The following is an 8,637-nucleotide window of genomic DNA, read 5'->3' on the forward strand; positions in this document are numbered from 1 at the left end:
CTTAAATGATTTTAATTTTAGAATGCCCATAAAGTTTATTGAATAACTGCAAATAGGTTTAATTATCATGAGTAATTAATTGATTATATGGATGTTGAATTATGACCGTAAAATGTGATTGGAATGGTTGATTCAGTGTTATTGATTAATTATGTGGATTGTGAATTGTTTGACAAATAATTATTGTGAATGCTAAATTTGATGGATTATATTGGTTGATTACTGTTGAGTTGGTTATTAAATATATTGTAATGGTGGTGGAATTGGTTGGTGATTGTTTTGAGATTTAATTTTGAGAGGTACTGAAAGTTGAATCTTGAAATGCTAAATTTTTTGTTGAGAATCTGGTTTTTGAGATAAACGGCAATTTTGAAAAGCAGACCAGCAATTCGATAGTGATTGAAATAATATGAGATTAAAATTTAAGTGAATTATAATGAGTATGGTTTCTAAGATTCATATTTAAAAGGTTTCGTATTAACTAGAGAATTAGTTATGATTTTTCAAAGTTAAATTATAAAATCTTATTTTCTGCATTTCTTTTAAACAAAGTCAGAAACTTTGAAAAGTTATAACTAATTTTGTGATGATCGAAATTGTATGGGACCAAGTCTGGATTAAACTTGGGAATATAGGAAACTGGACTGGAAATTTTGAGGTAATTTCGTTAAATGTACAATTTATGGCAAATTTTTAAAGTTTGTTCGATAAATCTGTCCTCGAGCAGAAAAGTTCAAACAGGGCAGCAACTTGTTTGTCTTCTTGCGACTCCTTCGAGCTGAGTTTTGGAGCGAAACTACTTTTTTATTTTAAATTCGATTAACTTGATTTATTACTCTAAAATTTCATAATTTTAGGAGTTAAAGATTGGGAGTTGTGAATTTTTGAAAATTGGTGATCAAAACTGGAAAGAATTAGTTTTCAGCAAAGTTTGCATCAACTTTCAAAGCTTGCAACTCTTGAAATTGAATAACGATTGAGTTGCAACCAAGACACACTTGTTACTAAATAAGTTAGGAGTCTCCAAATTAAAATTTAGTTTAATTGAAGTTTTGTAATAAAAGTTATGGAAATTGAAAGATACTAAGCTTAGTGATTTCTAAAACAGATTTTGATGTGCTTTTCTTTATGTAATTGTGTATTAAATGATGTAGATATTTTATTATTTCATTTTTTTAATGTTATCTCTGTGAGTTTTATTGTAGATTGCGTAACATAATGGCCTTATGAAGGTTGACAAGTGCTACCGCATCTAGTTCTACAACATCAGCCCTTGCTCTAGCCCCAGCTGCCCTGCTCCAGCCCCGACAGCCCCTGCCCCAGCCCTGGCATCCCCTAGTTCGAGTGAAACTCAATTGGAAGCTCAACAAGCTGTTGTGAACTTTTTCATAACGTGGTTTGACAACGAAAGAAACTAGACAATTAAAGGTACCACTAAAATTGCTTAAGATTTTAATACATATTCCTAGATGATTCATATATTATTAGTATAGTTTAATTTATATATGGATCAATTTATCACACTTTACTTGTGTCATGGTTGAGAAATGACAAATATCTTATTATTTGGTTTGATAAATTTGATTGTGTATTGGCGGAAAAATAAGTAGTGAATTGGTTGTTTTTGTTAGAATTGTAGACGGTGAAAATATCCAAATTTTAGGGGAGATTCAGCCAAAAATTTTCTAAAAATTTTGGATAAAAGTTAATGAAAAAAATTATAATTAGTGTTATATATTGTTTCTAATTTTTTGTTTCGGTCTTTCTTATGTACAGGAGTGCTAAAATGGTGACAATATGCTACCTTGAGGGCTCAAGAATATTTTGATTCATAGAGACACTAATCTATGTTAGACTTTTAACTTTTTGTTGAACTTGTGCAAGAAATATAACTTGTAGAACTAATCAATGTACTCACTAATGTTATTTTGTTTTAAAACAATTTTAGTTAAATGAAACATGTTTGAATTATGTATGTTTTTACATATTATATGAATGTTGACTTGCTCAGTAAAATAGTTAATATATCAGTTAATTAAAAAAATAATTTGGTAAATTATGCATGCAATTTGTATTAAAAAAATTATTACAAAATAATTATTTTACTTTTGTAACTAAAGAAAAAAAATATTACAAAATCAAGTTATATTTTGTAACAAAATTTTATGATAGAAAAAAATATATTATCACCAAAATATTTTAAACATCAAAATTTGTTATCACTTTTATAACGATTTTTGGTTTTTTGTATTAAAAAAATTTGTTATAAAATATCATTTTAAATTGCAACAATTATTTTTTTATTATAAAATTTTTTTGTAATAAAACATACTATAATAGCTTTTTTTATTACAAATTTTTTTTTTAAAATTCTAATTTTTTGTAACAATTTTTTTATTATAAATTTTACTTTTTCTTCAAGTGTGTCTCTTAATATTTGTCAATCTTTTAAAAATATAGACCGCACATGATACTTGTAAAAAAAATTCCGATGTTTAACTCAAATAACTTTGCATATGTATAACTTAGGTGTATATAGAGTAGTATCTCCATGTAGTTGATACTTTTTTTTCTTTTTTTCTTTTGGATATATAAATTTAGTTTTGAATTAGTGTGTGTGGTTATTGAATTATTGGTAGATATGAAAAAGAGTATCAATTAGTTACAAATAAAGTTTGTTATTTACTATATATTTAACTGTTTCACTTATAAGAATAAAAATCATATAATATTAAGATTTATGATAAAAAGTTTGTAAATACTGTTGTTGGTCAAATATTAATTCTTTATTAGTTATATAGCATTATTTATTTTAATTATCAATATTTCTATAGGTAAAACTAATCTCAAAGTCATATACAGGCTTTCATTTTAAGAATTCAACCAAACAAGTAAACTATTCAATTTACTCTTTGCGAGAACCAGGTGATTATTAGTTTTTATAAATAGAATCTTAATTACTAATATTTTGATGAAAAATAGTAAATTAGTTAGTGTTAACTTAAATATAAGTTTTTAAATATGAACATTTTTAATTAAAAAAATATTCTACTAATTTATTATGTTAATAAAGTATTAGATAAATTTAATTAAATTTAATTATTAAATCAACTTAATTATGTAACGTTTCCTTTTTGTAAATATCGCACAAGCTAAAAACTATCAATAAACCAATTGAATAACCATCAGTCAGGTACTAAAACATTGAGATTTGGTTTGATAGAGCTTTTTAAATAGGTGTTTGTATTTTTTAAAAGTATAAGTTTTTTATTTTGTATTTGGTAAATAAAAAAGATTATGTACTTATCTTTGCAGTTTTTAAAAGATCGGAGTACTTTTAAAAGCACCTTGTAAGACCCAAAATTTTTAAAAAATATTATTAGGAATTAATTTTAATTTATTTATTCATTAAAAATTTTATTTTAAAATATTAAAAGTAATTAAATTAAGCTTTGATAATTAAATTAAAGATTTTACTTAATCTTACAATTATTAAATAATTTTCTATATTAAAATTATACAACTTAACAGTTATAAAAGAATAAGAATTTTATATGACTTAATTTAAATAATTGAGATTTTAAGATTTAATACTTTAATTTTTATAAATAAAAAAAATTAATTATATTATCCCTAATTTTAAATTACAATATTTGATTAAAAGCCAATTTACAAATTGGTAATTAAATAATATTTTCAAAGTGATTTTGAAGGATTAAATTTATACAATATAACCTAATTTGATTTAAGATTTACTAAATCTGAATTTACCAAAATATTCTTAATTTCAAATTGCCTCCACATCAAATCCTAATCCTAAGAATTAACACAAAACCCTAATTCCCTCGTACCCAACTCTAGCCGCCATTAACATTTTTCTTATCACACATACAACAGTAAAAAGAAGGAAATAAGAGAAAGGGGAGAACGGAGAGGAAGACATGGAAACAGAGAAGAAAGAAAGAAAGAAAAAAGAAAAAGGGGGGAGAGACGGGGATCGGGGAAGTTAGGGAATGGAGGAGAGCCGAAGAGAACAGGAGACGCCGCGTTTTGTTCCGTTGACATCTTTGCGGAGGTCCTTGCCGGCGTTGTCTTCGTCACAAGTGTGTCACTACCAACTGCCACTGCGCCACCGTTGCGTCGTGTCGCCGCCGCAGAGTCCATCATCATTGCTGGTCATCGTGCCATCAACGTGTCCAGCTTGCCACCAGTCGCTGCCATTGCACACCAGAAGAGGAGAGAGAGTGAGTTCGAGTAGAGAGAGACACAAAGTGGGAGAAAGTGCACACGGTGCAGGATGGCGTTGCTGTTGCCGCCGTTAGAGTTGCCGCGAAGAAGAGGAGGAAGGGGTGTTGCTTCATGCGTCACCGTCGAGTTTGGAGATGGGGAGCGGTGGCCTGCGCCACTGCCGTTCAAGGATTTGTGCTCCGTCGCCGTCTTGCCACCGTCGAACCGCCTTGCCGCTACTTGGTTCAGCTTCTTCTTAGTTGCGGTAAGCTTTCCATTTTGAAAAGTCCTTTTTGTCACTTCTCTGTTATCTTAGCTGAGGTTTTGGCGGTGTAAATTGTTATAAGATTGAGTTTCGGTTATTACATATGGCGATTAGAGTTGCTGTGAAAGTGGTTTGAAGTTGAGGTTGTGGCTGTCGCCGTTGCGAGCCGAGAGAAAATAGAGTTTTGTCGCGTAATTGAGTCGCAAACGAGGTAGGGGCTTTTTCAAAGAACTCAATTTTATAATTTGGAATTGTTATAAATGGATAATAATGTGATAAATATACTTTCAGTGATTGTATAAGTCTTATGTATTGTCGGCTGTTTTAAGATGAATATGATTGTTGTTTGATTGGATTGTGGGTTGATTTTGTTAAATGGATGGTTGCTGCATTGTTTCTTTAAAGTTTTGGAAACAAGTTTGGTCCATTGAAATAAATTGAGTTTAAGTTTTTTTTTTTGAAATATGAGAATGATATGAATTTTCGGAATTAGTCTGATTTTAAACTGATTTGGTTTTAAACCCGCGAAAGGGGTTGCGGAATGATTTGGTTGGAACCCAAAAAGGTGGCAAGTCCAAGTTTTAGGGGAGATGTGACAAACCCCATTTTGACGGTTTATCTTGTATTAATTTTAGGGGATTTTATAACCTTTTACCCTCATTTATCCATTGAAATGGCATGGTTTTGTGATTGTCTCCTTATTTGTGCTTAGATGTAAAAACATGCTTTTAGACCCTTAATTTGATGGTTTTAATCTCCCTTTGATTCCACTAGATGCCTTGATATGTTTGTTAGTGATTTCAGATTGAAAAGGGCTAAGAATGGATCAAAGGAGTGAAGAGGGAAAGCATGCAAAGTGGAGAAATCATGAAAAGTCAAAGAAGTTGAACTCGCCCATGAACGCGCGCGCGCACCTGGCGCTTGCGCGCACCTGCGAATTACCCCATGGATGCGTACGCGTGATGTGCGCGTACGCGTCGGTGTTGGTTTATGATTTTTTAATGAAAATGTGGCCAACGAATTCTGAAGGGTTGTGGGACCCAATCCTAACCAACTTTGGCGCCAAAGATGCTATTTAAAGCCAAGGATTGAAGAGCAAAAGGGGGATTCCATTCATTACACACACATTAGGATTAGTTTAGAAGTAGTTTCTAGAGAGAGAAGCTCTCACTTCTCTCTAGAATTAGGATTAGGATTAGGTTTAGTTCTTAGATCTAGAATTTAAATCTTTGCTTTCTTCTACTTCTACATTTCAATTCTTTGTTGTTAGATTCATCTTCTTCTACTCTTTTGTTGTAATTTCCTTTATGTTGTTCTTACATTTTGTTGTAGATCTAGTATTATTCCCTCTACATTCATTCAATTCAATAAGAGGTAATTCATAATAATTGCTCCTCTTTGCTTTTCTATTATTGATCTCTTGCCTTTATAGTTAGATCTCTCTTTAATTCTTGCAATTTATGTTGTTTACTTGTATTGCACTCTATGTGTTTGTTGAAATGCCTCTTCTAGATTTAGTGTAGATTTTGTTCCTCTTGGCCTAGGTAGAGTAATTAGTGACACTTGAGTTATCTAATTCCTTTGTTGATTGATAATTGGAGAGATTGCTAATTGGTTTGGAGTGCACTAAAGCTAGTCTTTCCTTGGGAGTTGGCTAGAACTTGTGGCTTAAGTCAATTCATCCACTTGACTTTCTTTTATCTAGTAAGGGTTAATTAAGTGGTAGCAATGAACAATTCTCATCACAATTGAGAAGGATAACTAGGATAGGACTTCTAATTTTCATACCTTGTGATGAGCGGATAATTTATACGCTTTTTGGCATTGTTTTTATATAGTTTTTAGTGAGTTTAAGCTACTTTTAGGGATGTTTTCATAAGTTTTTATGTTAAATTCACATTTCTGGACTTTACTATGAGTTTGTGTGTTTTTCTGTGATTTCAGGTAAATTCTGACTGAAATTGAGGGATTTGAGCAAAACTCTGAAAAAGGCTGACAAAAGGACTGCTGATGCTGATGGATTCTGACCTCCCTGCACTCGAAATGGATTTTCTGGAGCTACAGAACTCCAATTGGCGCGCTCTCAACGGCGTTGGAAAGTAGACATCCAGGGCTTTCCAGCAATATATAATAGTCCATACTTTATTCGAAGAATGACGACGTAAATTGGCGTTGAACGCCAAGTACACGCTCCTTTCTGGAGTTAAACGCCAGAAAAACGTCATGATCCGGAGTTGAACGCCCAAAACACATCATAACTCGAAATTCAACTCCAAGAGATGCCTCTACACGTGGATTGATCAAGCTCAGCCCAAACATACACCAAGTGGGCCCCGGAAGTGGATTTATGCATCAATTACTTACTCATGTAAACCCTAGGAGCTAGTTTATTATAAATAGGATGATTTACTAATGTATCAATCATCTTTGGTCTCAGTTTTGTTTTATTCTTCATCCTAAGAGACTATTGATCACGGTTTAGGGGGCTGGCCATTCGGCCATGCCTGAACCCTCTTTCACTTATGTATTTTCAACGGTGGAGTTTCTGCACACCATAGATTAAGGGTGTGGAGCTCTGCTGTATCTCAAAGATTAATGAAGTTCTATTTTCTTTTATTCAAATCTCTATCTTATTCTTATTCCAAGATATTCATTCGCACCCAAGAACATGATGAATGTGATGAGCTCATAACTCTCATCATCATTCTCACTGAGGAACGCGCGTGATTGACAACCACTTTCGTTCTACATGCAACACAAGCTTGAATGTGTATCTCTTAGATTCCCCAACAGAATCTTCGTGGTATAAGCTAGATAGATGGCGGCATTTATCTGGATCCGGAAAGTCCAACCTTGTCTGTGGTGTTCCGAGTAGGATCCTGGGAATCCGGAAAGTCTCACCTTGTCTGTGGTATTCCGAGTAGGATTCCGTTCATGAATGACTGTGACGTGCTTCAAACCTGTAACCTGCTGGGCGTCAGTGACAGACGCAAAAGAGGGATTCTATTCCAGTAGGGGAGGGAACCAACCGGTGATTGGCCGTACTGTGACAGAGTGCGTGAGCATTAGCTTTCACTGCGAGGATGGGATGTAGCTATCAACCATGGGTGATGCCTCCAGACTGGTTAGCTGTGCGAGTGACAGCCGCATAGGATATTTCCCCGTGAGGATTGAAAGTAGCCACAGCTGATGGTGAACCCCTATACAAAGCTTGCCATGGAAAGGATTAAGAAGGATTGAGTAGAAGGAATAGGAGAGCAGGCGTCCGTGAGCTCTACAGCATCTCCATTCCGCTTATCTGAAATTCCTACCAATGAATCTGCATAAGTATTTCTATCCCTTTTTATTAACTCCTTTTTATTCATTAACCATTCCAATAAATCCAATTTTAATCTGCCTAACTGAGATTTGCAAGGTGACCATAGCTTGCTTCATACCAACAATCTCTGTGGATTCGACCCTTACTCACGTAAGGTTATTACTTGCACGACCCAGTACACTTGCTGGTTAGTTGAACGGAGTTGTGACTTCAAAATAAGGACAATTATTGAATAAATCCAATCACAATGAATCAGATCAAAGAACAGTGATCACAATTTCGTCCACCAAGTTTTTGGCGCCGTTGCCGGGGATTGTTCGAGTATGGACAACTAACGGTTCATCTTGTTGCTCAGATTAGGTACTTTTCTTTTCAAAAACTTTTTCAAAAATTTTTCTTTTCTTTTTCGTTTTTCTTCACTTTGTTTTCGAAAATAATTAATAAAAATCCAAAAAAATTAGAAAATCATAAAAATCAAAAATATTTTGTGTTTCTTGTTTGAGTCTTGAGTCAATTTTTAAGTTTGGTGTCAATTGCATGCTTTTAAAATTTTTTCTTGCATTTTTCGAAAATCCCATGCATTCATAGTGTTCTTCATGATCTTCAAGTTGTTCTTGATAAGTCCTCTTGTTTGATCTTGATGATTTCTTGTTTTGTGTCTTTTCTTGTTTTTCATGTGCATTTTTGCATTCATATTTTTCATGCATTAAAAATTTCTAAGTTTGGTGTCTTGCATGTTTTCTTTGCATCAAAAATTTTTTCAAAATTATGTTCTTGATGTTCATCATGATCTTCAAAGTGTTCTTGGTGTTCATCTTGACATTCA

This window comes from Arachis stenosperma, chromosome 9, assembly GCF_014773155.1.
Source record: "Arachis stenosperma cultivar V10309 chromosome 9, arast.V10309.gnm1.PFL2, whole genome shotgun sequence".
Classification (NCBI taxonomy): Eukaryota; Viridiplantae; Streptophyta; class Magnoliopsida; order Fabales; family Fabaceae; genus Arachis; species Arachis stenosperma.